General features: G+C 42.0%; 1 protein-coding gene across 3 annotated transcripts in view; it reads left to right on the plus strand.

Moving 5' to 3' along the window:
* The first annotated feature begins 12,555 nt into the window (after positions 1–12,555).
* The window catches only part of PRDM2 (PR/SET domain 2), a 119,380-nt gene continuing 116,972 nt past the window's right edge, over positions 12,556–14,963 (plus strand). For 2 of the 3 annotated variants that reach the window (XM_040645800.1, XM_040645799.1), the window contains exon 1: positions 12,556–12,592. The gene's annotated coding sequence lies outside the window, so the exon portion shown is untranslated. The remainder of the gene's footprint in view (positions 12,593–14,963) is intronic. The other variant, XM_040645798.1, reaches the window with a different exon arrangement.

Genomic DNA, 14,963 nt, shown 5'->3' on the forward strand with positions numbered 1-14,963 from the left:
GTATGCACAAGCGTCACCCACCTGTATTATTTTAAAGATGAGGAGAAATAGAAATTAATGAATGACTATATTAATGACATTCCCTTTATATATTTTGCTAAGAAATCTTAGCAGAAAAGAATTCAGTGAAGCCAGAAAAGATTAAAACACCATTACAATATTTATTAATCTTGTACATAGCATGCTTATAATTATGCTTTCAGAATTATAACTACTTTTAAAAGAGACATTGCACATTTAGAGAAAATTACTTTTCTTGCTATTTTCAAGTCAACTCCTATTGTTGGGTAATCTTCCAACTCGGGGAGAATTTGTAATAATTTCTTTTAAGAGATATTATATTACATTGTACATCTAAGGGAATATAATGTTATGTGTCAATCATATGTAAATAAAAAAGATCATTACATAAAAAGATATATAAGTGATCATGTTTTTTCTTTGATTTAAAGTAGAGACCTTTGTATGTATATATCATATAATTTATATTATATAAATATATTTGCCCATTTCATATTAAAGGCTGTATTGTATCTATTTGTTTCATATGATATATTTTATATAACATGTATATTTATATATATTTTTTTATATGTTCCCATACATATGCTATCAAGTAATGGGTTTGGTTTTTTGGTCACTGAAAGAATATCCCTACCCTGTTTAGCTGTAAATGTCCAAATTCCAAAGTGACATTTCAAGAGGATACAACATGAAGTCTCAAGTTATACAATATTATGGTCTTCTTTGTATTGCATTTCCCCATATGTCACCTGTAATAGAAGGCGAATTGCAAATGATCTTTACTTAAATCATTGTTATTGTTGAAAAATGCCTAAAGTTTAAAAAATGAAAGTTTATAAAATTAATTTTGTTAGAGTGTTTCTTACAAAGTAAGAGATATCTCAACTACACTATTTTTAACTCAAAATACCTCCCATTGTCAAATATTATGGTTCAGTTTTTTATAATGAAACTTTCCAGGAGAAGGTTATATAAATACAATTAGAATAATCAATTTTAGGACCAATAAGGATCTTAAGGGTTTGATCTAGTTCCTTAATTTTACATATGTAAAAATCAGACCCAGGGGCACCTGGGCAGCTCAGTCAGTTCGTCAGTTCGGCATCCCACTCTTGATTTCCACTTGGGTCATGATCTCAGGGTCATGAAATCAAGCACCACGCTGGGCTCCGCACTGAGTGTGGAGCCTGCCTGGGATTCTGTCTCCCTCTCCCTCTGTTCCTCCCTGGTGACTCCTACTCACATGAGTTCTCTCTCTCATTCTCTCTCTCCCTTTCTCTGGGAAAAAAAAAAAAGATCAGAGATACTAGGCATCATAATTAAAGTCATATAGTTTCTTAAAAAAAAATTCTTAACCATAAATTCTTTTTTTTTTAAAGATTTTATTTATTTATTTGACAGAGCGAGAGAGCACAAGCAGGGAGAGCAGTAGAAAGAGGGGGAGAAGCAGGATCTGTGGCAAGCAGGGAGCTTGATGTGGGGCTCGATCCCAGGACCCCGGGATCATGACCTGATTCAAAGGCAGATGCTCAACCATCTGAGCCACCCAGGTGCCCCATTAACCACAAATTCTTAAAAACAAAGACAAAGGACTAAAATAACTTCAGAGTCTAAAACAAATATTTTTAAAAGAAACCTAGGAGTCAATTTTACATTTAGGACCCATGTATCGTCTTGCATAAAATGTTAGGTTATTCCCTGCTAAAATATTTGTTTGCTCACCTTGCAACTATTGTCATAATCTTCCATCAAACTCAACTATAAAAAGTGCTTGAGGGTTGTGGTTTGTGATGTCACCTCGGTAAGTAAGGAACAGCTCATAGGAATGTCTTTTGCTAATTTCAATCATCTCAGAAGAGAACGTTTGAAAAACATTGCCTGGGGCGCGCCATTTCCTCACACTTGGGTCTGTCTCTCCGGAAGTAGACATAATCCTGACTGGCGGAAAAGGAATAAACTTCAGTAAACTTTTTTGGACATTTGCTCTCAGAGTAGAATACACAGAAAGAGCATGATTAATATAAAGCTTTCCATATTGCTATCTTTATGCCTTACATCGTGAGATAAATCGAGAAAGAGGCAAGGTGCCTCTCCAGTCCAAAGGAAGCCTGAATTTGTTGCTATATTTAGATTAGGTAATCAAAGTATGAGGAAGCGAAGCTTTAGTTTTCTCCTTGTTGTTTTCTCCTTGTTCATTGTTGGGCATGCTGCCTTTTTGGTTTACTAAAGCACAACCCTGATCTTATAATGAAGAGCCATTTGGCATGGAAAACATTCGTTAGTAAAAGTGATTGGGGAAATGCTATCTTATGGATACAATATCCCTATTTTGATCAATGTATTCAACCTTTCTACTAGTGAAATTTTTCTCCCATAATAAGGATGTTATTGATTTGAGTTATGTATTCTCAAGGGGCAAAAATTGGTTCTGGTGGGATACAGAATCTTAACTATAAAACATTTAAATATTCTTGGCCATAAATTCTTAAAAACAAAACAGAACACCCAAAACTTTTCCAAGGCTGAAACAGATATTTGAAGAAGAAACATGGGAGCTGAATTTATATTTAAAAGCTGCTTACGTGCCCAGAAATACACTCCCACATATATGATCAAATGATTTTCAACAAGGGTGCCAAGACCATTCAATGGGGAAAAGACAGTCTTTTCAACAAATGGTGCTGGAAACACTGGTTATCCACATGCAAAAAAAAAAAAAAAAAAAAAAAGTTGAATCTTTTCCTTGTACCATATACAAAAATTAAGTCAAGATGGATCAGAGATTTAAACATAAGAGTTAAAACCGTAAAACTCTTAGAAGAAAACATAGAGGGAAAAAACTCTGTGACACTGGATTTGGCAGTGATTTCTTGGATATAACACCTAAAGCACAGGCAAAAAAAAAAAAGGTAAAAATAGACAAATTGGACTACATCAAAATTGAAAACTTCTATGCATTAAAAGACACAATGAACAGAGACAAAATAACCCAAGAATGGGGAAAAAATATCTGTAAATCATATATCTGATAAGAAGTTTATATTTAGAATATATAAACAACTCTTACAACTCAATAACCAGCACAATTAAAAAGTGAGCAATAAAGCAAAGGGGGAAAAAAAAGAAAGAGAAAGAGAGAGAGACAAATCAAGAAACAGACTCAACTACGGAGAATAAACTGATGGTTATCAGAGGGGCGGGGGTGGGGAATGGAGGAAATGGGGGATGGGGATTAAGGAGCGCACTTGTCATGGTGAGCACTGGGTGTTGTACAGAAGTGTTGAATCATGATATTGTACACCTGAATCTAATATTACACTGTATGTTAACTATACTGGTATTCAAATTAAATCTTTTAAAAAATGAGCAATGAACTTGAATAGACATCTCTTCAAAGAAGATATATACACACCCAATAAACCCAATAAAAATGAAAAGATGTTCAATATCCCTAATCATTAGGGAAATGCAAATCAAAACCACACTGAGATACCACCTCATATCCACTATGATGGCTACTATTCAAGAAAGAGAAAATAATACGTTTTGGCAAGGGTGCAGAGAAATTGGGACCCTTGTACACTGTTGGAAGGAACGTAAAATGGTGCAGCTACTAAATAAAATTGGGGGGCTCAGTCAATTAAGCGTCTGACTTGATTTTGGCTCAGGTCATGATCTCAGGGTTGCGGGACTGAACCCCGAGTTGGACTCCGGGCTGAGTGTGGAGCCTGCTTAAGATTCTCTCTCTCTCTCTGCCCCTCCGCCGCTTCACACTCCCTCTCTCTCTCTCTAAAAAGAAAAGAAAAAAAAACAGTATGGCAGTTCCTCAAAAAATTAAAAATGAAACATCCAGCATCACCCTCCTGGGTATCTATCCAAAAGAACTGAAAGCAGGATCTTGAACAGATATTTATACACCCATGTTCATAGCAGCATTACTCACAATAGCCAAAAAGTGAAAGCAACCCAAGTGTCTTCTGACAGATGAACAGACAAACAAAATGTGGTCTATACACACAGTGGGATATTACTGACCCTTAAAAAGGAAAGGAATTCTGACACCTGCTACTACATGGGTGAACCTGGAGAACATGACACCAAGTGGCATCAGCCAGGCACAGAAAGACAAATGCTGTCTGATTCTTCCAATTATACGAGGTGCTTAGAGTCGTCAAATTAATAAAGACGCAAAATAGAACGGAGGTTTCCAGGGGCTGGGGCAGAGGTGGAAGGGGGAGTGATGTTTTCATGGATGCAGAGTTCCAGTTTGGGACAACGAAAAGAGTTCTGGAGGTGGTTGGATGGTGGAGATGCCCGCACGCCAGTGTGACTGTGCTGACTCACCGAGCCAAACACTTAAAAATGGTTCAGATGGTAAATTTTATGTTATGGACATTTTACTACAATTTTTTAAAAAGCTGTTCATAATCGTACCTAAAAGATGAGTATAATCTCAGCTGAAATATGTGTTTGCTCTTCAGTGACGATGGCTGTAGTATTTCACCAGAGTGTACAAAACACAGATACACACATAGTACATAAATGGAAAGACAGTATATTTGTGATATTAACATTTCATGGTGAAGGCGGCAATTTGAAAAAATTGTCTAAGAAGGCTTTTGGGATGGGGACGGAACAACAACAACAATAAAGATTGAGATGGGACGCCTGGGTGGCTAAGTCGGTTAAGTGTCTGCCTTTTGTTCAGGTCATGATCACGGAGTCCCGGGATTGAGCCCCACATCCCGCAACCGGCTCCCTGCTCAGCGGGGAGCCTGCTTCTCCCTTTGCCCCTCACCCCGCTTGTGCTCTCTCTCTCTCAAATAAATAAATAAAGTCTTTAAAAAAAAAAAGACTTTTCCTTGACATGTTCCTGCTCCACATTCCAATTGAGCAGACATGTGTCAAAAGGTAAGACTGGAAAATCAGATGCAGAATGATCTGCAGTAGGATTTGTCAACATCTTGACATTTTGGCCAAATCGTTCGTTGTCGTGGAAGGGGGTGTTGTGCGTATCATAGAAGTTTTAGCAGCCCCCCTGGCCTCTACCCATTAGAGGCCAGTAGTATCCCTCACCCAGTTATGACAACCCAAAGTGTCTCCAGACATTGTGAAATGTCTCCTTGGAACCCAGTCTCACCCCAGTTGAGAACCACTGCTCAACAATTAGTTAAAGTTAATCATAATTTGGCCAATGGGTGGGTTTTGAGTAGAGGCTCCGACAGGTTGATTACGCTGTGTATGAACCCAGCTTAGGTGTCTCTGCCCTGGCAGGTGCTATCTTGGCTGTGACATTTGTATGACTACTTTATCCTGTTTAAATGATGACCTCTGTGACAAAGGAATGCCATGCCTTCTGACCCTTTTGTGAAGCTTTAGAAAGGTATTATTATTTCTATTGTTAGCCAAAGAATCTTGTGAAGGCAACAGAGCTTAAGTATGGGGGGGGGGAGGGGAGGAGGAGGGACACAGAGCCAAATTAAATTGGAAGAAAAATGAATTCAAAGGGCAGGTCCAAAGTTCTTGATAAACTGTGGTTAAAGCCTTCTACAGATCAGATTTAAATTGCAACACAGTGCGCTGGTCTCTATCAATTTACAATATCGATCAAAGGAAGACTCTTGTCTACCCTTGTTTGGATAATGGAAGCCTGTATGACTCTGTGTTCATTCTCATGGGCTTAGAATAGGTTTGGGACTTGGGACGTGCATATGCAGTACTTGGACCACAGTGGGTTAGAGCATATGGATAATTGCTGATGGTGCATATGCAGGGTTTCATACAGACAGAAAATGATCAATGATTGAATACTGTGTCTCCCCACCCCCGCAAAAGTTCATGCCCACCTGGAACCTCAGAAGGGGACCTTATTTGCAAATACTGCCTTTGCAGAGGTAATTAGTTAAGATGAGGTCGTACTGAACTAGGGCCTTAAATCCAATGACTGGTAATGTCATAAGAAGGCCATGTGAAGACACAGAGAAACAAGGGGAGGAAGGCCATGGGAGAGGGGTGCCTGGGTGGCTCAGTCAGTTAAGGCTCTGCCTTCGGCTCAGGTCATGATCCTGGGGGCCTGGGATCAAGCCCCACGTCTGGCTCCCTGCTCAGTGGGGAGCCTGCTTCGACCTCTCTCTCTGCCCCGCCCCATCGCTCATGCACTCTCTCTTTCTATCTCAAATAAATAAAATCTTAAAAAAAAAAAAAGAGTTGGACTAAGAATCACTAACACATGATCCCTAAAAAAAAGAAAAAGAAAAGAAAAAGAAGGCCATGGGAGCGTGGAGAAGATTTGGAGGGATGTGTCTACAAGCCAAGGAACACCAAGACAATCAGCAGAATCTAGGAGAGAGGCGTGGAACAGCTTCTTCCTCAGAGCCTCCGGCGGGAACCTACTAATTGTGCCAGCGCTTTGATTTCAGACTTCTGGCCTCGGGAGCTGTGAATCACATTTCTGTTGTTTTGAGCACTTTGTTAAGGCAGCCCTGGGAATCCGCTGTAATTCCTAAAGGAAAATTTCATCGAAAAGCTGGCTTCTGAGGAGATGCAAAATTCGGATGGAGGAGACAAGGGGTGATGGGTGAATTCCGGAGAAAAAGCAAGCTGAAGAAAAACAGAGAGTGACGCATTTCCAGAACAGAGGTGGGGGCGATGAGAAGCGTAGCACCTGGTTCAGGCGGATGATGAATGAATGAGTGCCCTCTAGGTAGAGAGGATGGGCCAACCTGTCCATAGACAACCCTGTAAAGGGACACACGGAGCTTCAATCTGGGGAAACAAAGGCAGACTTGGGGCTTCACCACCTCAGTGCTTTCTGCCTATTTCTGTACCCGATTTATCGGCTATTCCTTCGCGTGCTGCTTGCTGTCTCCTGCTGAAAAATATTTTCACTCTGTGTTTTTGTTGCCAACCTAGATGTTTTATTCATGGTCTCATGGTGGTGTATTAGTGAATTAATTCTGCCTTCAAGGAAAATGAAGACTGTAATAAACTTCCCTTTGTGTTCTCTAGGACCAAACTGCATCGGCCTTTGAGCTGCCTGTACCAGGGGCTTGGAAACGGGAGTAGATCTGCTACTTGGGGACCTTTGCCTGGCAAATTCTGAACTTTTTAACTGATTTATTAGTATGTTTGGTTCTAAACATGTGGTGTAAGAAGTACGATGGAAAAATCTAGAAAAAGTGCTCTGAATTTTCTCATAGGATAGAATACACTTATTAGGGAGTCACGAATTTGAATTGGTTAGAAATGTTATCATCTTGGCATTGGGTTTACTTGTCTTTTTTTCTTTGTACATGACTCTTTGTTGTTTCATTCTAGGACAGGTTACTAGACAAACCACAACTGTATAAAATCTCAATTCATTTACTTTTGTCCGGTCCCTCCCCAACACCCCTCCCCAACACCCCACCTTTTTAAAATAATGATTTGGTATTTTTAAAAAAGATTTTATTTATTTATTTGAGACAGAGAGAACATGAGCAGGGGGAAGGGCAGAGGCAGAGGGACAAGCCGACTTCCTGCTGAATGGNGAGCCTCATGTGGGACTCAATCCAAGGACCCTGAAATCATGACCTGAGCTGAAGGCAGATGCTTTACTCACTGAACCACCCAGGCGCCCCTCATTTGGTATTTGTATACATTGTGAAACGATCACCACAATGTCTAGTTGACCTCTGTCAACCATACGTAGTTACAGAACTTTTTTCTTGTGTGGAGAACTTTTAAGATTTACTCTCTTAGCAGCTTTCAAAGATATGCAATATAGTATTATTAGCTATAGTCACCATGCTGTACGTTACATCCCTATGACTTATTTATTTCATAACTGGAAGTTTGTCTCTTCTGACCACTTTCACCCATTTTGCCCAGTCTCCAACCCCTGCATCTGGCCACCACCAATCTGTTCTCTGTCTCCATGACTTTGGTTTTGTTTGTTTTAGATTCCATATATAAATGGGTTCATATGTTGTTTGTCTTTCTCTGACTTATTTCACTTAACATAATATCCTCAAGGTCCATCCGTTTGTTGCCAATGACAAGATTTTGTTATTCTTTATGGCTGAATAATATTCCACTCTGGTTACATATCTATCTACCTATCTATGTATTTATCTACCTACCTATCTATATCTGTCTCTATATTATACCATATGATATATATTGTTATATATAATATATGTTATATATAAAATGTTATGTTATATATAATAAAGATAGAAAAAATGTGATATATATATATATATCATACATTAATGATTTAGATGGATATCTATATATATCCACTCATCTACCAATGGACACTTTGGTTGCTTCCATATCTTGACTATTGTAAATAATGCTGCAATAAACATGAGAGAACATCTATTTTTTTCAAATTAGTGTTTTCATTTTCTTTGGATAAATACCCAGAAGTAGAATTGCTTCTTCATATAGTAGTTCTTATTTTAATTTTTTGAGGAACCTCCACAATGTTTTCCATAGTGGCTACAGCGATTTCCCTTCCCGCCAACAGGGCACGAGGGTTCCCTTTTCTCCATATCCTCACCAACACTTGTCATTTCTTGTCTTTCCGATAATAGCCATTCTCACGTGTATGCCATGATACCTTATGTGGTCTTCATTTTCATTTCCCTGATGATTAGTGATGTTGAGCATCTTTTCATGTACGTGTTGGCCATTTTTATGTCTTCTTTGGAAAAAATGCCTATTCAGATCCTCTGCCTATTGTTTTTAATGTTTTTTTCTCTTCAGTTGTATGAGTTCTTTAAATATTTTGGATATTACCCCCTTATCGGATACATGATTTGCAGATATTTTCTCCCACTCAGTAGGTTGCCTTAAATTAATATTGATAAAAAAGGAGTGGGGAGCAAACCCAGATGGAGCACGCACGGAGCGTAAGGATGCTGTTCTGGTCTTACGCTGTGCTCTGTGGTGCTTTTGTAAGCAATCCCAGACTGCTCCACTAGACCCCAAGTTCTTGGAGGGCAAGGGTGGTGGCTCTGTCCCTTTGTGTTCTCCCCAGTGCCCAGAGATTGTAGTGCTAAGAGCACCTCGATGACTGGGAAGCAGTGGCCAGTAAACCGATCACGGACTTGGTTCTTGAGTCCTGCCTCTGGAGCTCGCCAGCTGCGCCCCTTTATAATCTATGCTTTTGCTTCTTCATTTGCAAAACGGCTGCCATTTTTTGTCTCATTGGAAATAATTTGCAGCAGGAAAGGAGACTCAGGGTTTTGTTTTGTTTTTTTTAATAAGTGATGTGTTATTCGGACAAAATGTGAGTTCATAGGATGCTGTTGCCCTTAGACACCCAGTTCCCTCTCCCCTGACCATGAGATGTTCTTGCCCGACAGTCCAGGGGCACTATTCAGAATGGTCTCCTGATGCAGGTGCAGGAAGGACTAGTTGAGAGCACGTAGTGGCAGAGTTACCTGTACCAGCTCTCAGGCTTCTCAGTGTGTGCATGTGTGTGTAGGGAGTAGAGTTTACTTGGTAAGCTTGTAGAGTTTACTTGGTAAGCTTGCAGCTTACGAGGAGGCTAAATCGTCGAGGTTGAAAACCTGGTTCTGTTACTAACTGGGCAGATTCTTTACCTTTTGCTGGCCTCGGTCTCCTCAGTTGTAAAATGACGACAGTGCTCGTCACATTGGGTTGCTCTGAGGATGATTAAGACTGTCCATGCAAAATACCTAGAGAAGCCAGTGGAGAATAAGTACTGTTATCATTAGAGGAACTTTAAGTCCACTTACACTCCCATTGATGATGTGTTGTAAATTCTTTAATCTTGGTTGTAAAATCTTTCATCTTTTTAGGAGCATGGCTGTAGGTCTTCTGGCTGCTCTGCTGAGCAGGAGTTCTGTGGTTCCTATTATAACCATATGCTGTCTTTTAAATGCATCATGTCTTTGGTCCACACAGACTTGCTGTAATCCAGCCACTTCAGAAGAGCCATTCCCCTGTTAAAAACATCTATCTAGTGCTTACCATGTGCCAGACAGTTCTGGGTACGGGGATGTTGTAGAGAATGATGATATGCCCCCTGTAAGGGTACTGCACCCCAAAGGACAAAACTGGCCAGTACCTATACTAGATGTACCTGTGTAGAGGGGAGTTTCATTCGTGTTGTAGATTTAGACAAAGAGTGCATTTTGTACTTCCATCCCAGTATAGAAGCTGCCTGAGACGTGATGAAAATGTCTGAATTTCCTTCCCTCATCCTTTAGCGATATATTTTACCTTTCCAACAAGGCAAAAGAGTAATATTTAGCATATCGGACAGATAATAAACACCCATGGAACTACATTGTGTTCTCGACAGATAGCATCTTTTTTCGATTAAGGTGGTAAAATATACGTATTTATCCCGACAAGTGGCGCAGGTTGAAAAATATAAACACGTTCAAGAAAAATACACAGAGGAAAAAATACGCAGTGGCTGGGTAGGGGGTAATTTAGGAGAGTGGAGGATATACACAGTGTGGTGGGCTAGATAATACCCCCAAAGATTTGTCCACATCCTAATCCCCATGTGGAAAGAGGTCTTTGCAGATGTGATTATGTGAAGGGTTTTGAGAACGGGAAATTATCCTGGATTATCTGGGGGGATCCTACATGCAATCACATATATCCTCATAAGAGGGACATTGATGGAAATCTGAGCACACCCAGAGGAGAAGGTGATATGGAGATGGAACAGAGATATTTAAAGATGCTGGCCTGGAACACTGGAGTGATGTGGCCACAAGCCTACGAATGCTGGCAGACACCTGAAGCTGGAAGAGGCAAGGAACGATTCTCCACTAGAGCCTCTAGAGGGAATGTGGCCCTGCTGATGCCTTGATTTTGGTCCAGTGATACTGGTATTGGACTCACGGCCTCTAGAACTGTGAGAGAATCCATTTCTGGTGTTTAGAGCTACACAGCTTATGGTAACTTGTTACAAGAGCCACAGGAAACTAATACACCCAGTCATTTTAGATTAACGATGGAAGGACACCACTGACTACTCTGTCAACCCTGTCTTGGCATGATGTTATCTAATAGATGTCCACTATATGTCACCGTGTTGCCTCTAACCTGATGTTCCTTTATTTTCCTTTGCATTCTATTGAATGCCAGATGGCATAGAGTTTTTTTTTTAAATTTTTCATTTGTATGTCAGTGTTTTGTGGATGGAATGGTGGCATCTCTCTCTCTCTCTCTTTTTTTTTTTTTTTGCAGATACTCCAGATAATTTTAATGCGTGGATCGTGTTGCAAGACATTGATTTAGGGAAGAGATGGAAAGTCTGATGTCTGCTTTGATCCACAGCAGAGTCCACTATTTTAGGAACATGGATAGGAGTATCTCCCAGATTTAGGGTCTCTTTCCCTTGAATGATAGCAGAAAAAAGCAAACGCTTGAGGTTTGATTTTTTTCCCTCCTTAGTCTCTGTGCTGACCCTGTCACTTTTTAAGGCCTCGATGAAATTTACTCTGATGAAGTTACCTTGATTTTTTTTTTAAGTATACCTGACTAGGTCATTGGTTACATGATCCTTTTGCAATATTAACATGACACATCATGTTTTCTTAAGATTAAACCCCAGTTACATAAATGGTCTTGCACACCTGCCTCTAATTTAATGTCTGTTCTTCAGGGTGGGCCTTTTCCACGGAGGCCTAATGTTACCCATTACATTTTGATTCTTCCTGATTATCTTGAAGCGCTTACGGCTTTCAATACTACCCACATGCGAGAACCTCCAACGTTCTCTCTCTGACTCCAGACTCCTTTCCAACTGCCTGCAAGACATCTCCAATTCAACGCTGTCCTCCTCCTCGACAGCATTTATTCCTACCCACCCACGCTTATCGATTTGCTCCCTCGTTTGTAAATAGTAAGTTCCACCAGGACAAGGCCAAGGTCATGTTCTGGGCCGTAGGTAGCTGCGGCACTTAGACCAGTGCTAGCTGGGCACATGGCGGGCGGGCAGTAAATACTTGTTCGCAATGAATAAGCAAATAAATCCAGGTGTATCTGCCCTCTTCGCGCTTGGGCTTTTTGGGTGATGCTAGACTGGTCCTTAGGAGATGAGTCAACAATGGGATCTATGTTTATTTGACAGAAACTCAGGGATAACCCATTTTTTTTCTCCCTCCAAAGGCTGCGGATTCCTGTAGTAACTTTTAATCGCGCAAAATTCAAACCCCTTGGTGCGGTCAGAGTGGTCGTGGCGAGCCGTGGGCGCTGGCCGCCGGAATCCGCGGTGTCCCCGCCAGTGTGGCCGGGCCAGCGTGAGTCCGAAGGGCGGCAGCGCGGCCCGGGGTAGCGGCCGCAGCGGCCCGGGGTCTTCCGGGCGTGTGCGTCCGGGGGGGCGGGGACCGGCGCGGCCCGGGGTCGCGGCCCTCGGCGACGGCGCGGGCGGTGCGGGCTCCCGGGTCCGCGGCGGGAGCCGCCCGACGTCACTTCCGACCGGAGCCAAGATGGCGTCGGCGCGGCCGCGGACGCCGGGGCGGGCGGAGCGGCGGCAGCGGCGGCGCGGGCGGCGGCTCTCGGCGCTCTGAGGCGCGGGGCACGGCGGGGGCAGGTAAGGGGCGGGCGGGACGGGCGGCTTCCCGGACGGTGGCGGGCTCGGCGCCGGCACGCCCGTCCCTGCCCACGAAGAGCGAGGAGGCTGTGGCGGCGGAGGGGGCGACCCGTGGGGACTGGGCGGGAGGGCGGGCGGACGCGCCCCCTCCGAGGACCCGGCGTCCCGGGCCGGCGGGAGTCCCGGAGCCAGGCGCGCGCCGCCGGGGCTCCCCGCTCGTCCCTCCCGCGCCCGAGCCCTCGGGCCGACCTTGCGGCCCGCCGCGGCGAAGTTGTGCGGTTCGCTTTGTGGCCGTTGGATCGCCGCGCGCCCCGCCAGAGGGACGCGTGTGCGCGGCGGGGCCAGGCGGCGGCTGCAAGTCCACCCGGGACCCGCGTCCCCGGACGGGGAAGGCGCACGCGGGGTCCCAGGGCCGCGCCAGTTTCCAGTCGCTTTGCTTTTCTCTTTTGTGTTCAACGCGAATGTGTCTTTCACACTTGCATTCTTAATTTGTTTTGTGTCTTGCGTCTTTGTGTTTCCTAAATAGTTTTTGTGTGGTTTAAACCTGGAAATTATTTCCTTTACTGTTTCTGTCGCAGACCCACCGGTGTTTTTGTTTTTGTTTTTAACAGACGTGCACTTATGTATTAATTTTGCTACCAAAGATACCAACGAACCTATTTTTGATGGTGGCAAGTCAGACACGAAGTATCCCTAACAGGTCAAGGATATGCCCAAACCTCGGTGCTTCCTTCCGACCCATGCGTGAACCGCGGAACCACAACTGGCCCCCTTCTGTCGGGCTGTGAGTTTCGGGAGCAATCCCACAATTTAACGGGGAAGCCCAAATTCCTTTACGCAGCTGTAATTTCCCCTGAGAAAGGGGATTCATGCTGGCCCCTCATTTTCCATTCAGTGTTGTATTGGGGTTTTGGTTTTATTTCATAAGTGGAACGCCTTTTGGTGAATTCCAGTAGGTCTTTGGGCCCCTTTAATCAGACACTGAAATGGTCGTACCCAGAACACGACTGAAATATTTCATAAAGTTTTTGTTTACTACAGGTTTATTGTTAAAAGCAACGATAAGCTAACAGGAAGCGCAACCTTTCAGTGAATTTTTTACCTCCCATACCAGACTTCCTATCCAATCGATCAGTTATGGCCAAATATTGGGAAAATGTGGGCCCTCACCATTTTTTTTAACGTGTTATGAAATTTGTTGTACAAATATTGAGGAGGAACTGAGACACATAATCATGTTCTGTTTTAGAGGGTTTTGTTTTTGAGATGGCTTGCAGCTGCCCCATCATTTTCTAGAAGCTTCCTTAGATACAATTCAACCGTATTCATCATGTGTAGAATCTCATTGTAGCCCGGAGAGGACCTTTAAAGATCATTTTATTAAGCCCCCTCATTTCAATCTGTGGAAACCGAGATTGAAATTCATAGTGAGACTAAGATGGTTCTCAGCTTCTGTTTTTCCAGGACTCTTTTTTCATATCTTTTTTGGTTTGATTTAAATAAGTTAATACGTTTGAAGTGTTCAGAAAAATACCAGGCACATAATACCACTCAGTGAAAGTTAGCTTTTGTTGATTCTGAAGGTTGATTCTGAAAAGTTGGCATATTCGGATTTGTTTTTTCTCATTTTGTGGACAGTTCCTGAAACAATACGGTTTACATTGTATTTGTAATAATCTATTCGTTTTGTGAGTACAAAACATAACAAACGATTCTCACTGTGGGACAATATGAACATAGAGAAAAGTACAGAGAAGGAAATCAGCCCCAATCTTCCCACTCCTCTGATAACCACTGTTAACATTTGGCATACTTCTTCACCTTCCTGTCTCTCTTGTTGTGCATGTGTGTATTTCTTGTGTATATTCACTTTTATGTATATTTTATACAGAATTGATACCATTGTGTATATTATTCATAACCTGTCTTACTATATTGGGAGCATATATTCATGCCATTATATATTCTTCAATATGATTTTTAGTGGCTGTATAATATATGGGTGGGCCATTATTTATCAATTCCATATTGATCAGTAAGGTTTCTATAGCCCGAGATTCTCTTTTCATTAAGATTTGTTTAGGTTTTTCTGTTGTGAATTTTAAAGTTTTGTGATTAAAAAAAAAATACGTGAAAATGTAAATTCTGTCTTTTAGCCTCTAAATATGTATTTTTCCTGCCGATGCAGTTATAAGAAGCAGCAGTCAATTTCAGCTTCCTTTTATTTTCTTCCCCCTGAGCAGGGTCTGTGCAGTTCCATATATATATCTGCACACATATTCTTTTGATGATTATTTTACGTTAGATGTTTATTTATTCATGGGACTGTTTCTTTAAGCTGCCGATCTCTTTTCAAGTTCCAGATCTGATT

Source organism: Ursus maritimus, unplaced genomic scaffold (genome assembly GCF_017311325.1).
Source record: "Ursus maritimus isolate PB19 unplaced genomic scaffold, ASM1731132v1 scaffold_32, whole genome shotgun sequence".
Classification (NCBI taxonomy): Eukaryota; Metazoa; Chordata; class Mammalia; order Carnivora; family Ursidae; genus Ursus; species Ursus maritimus.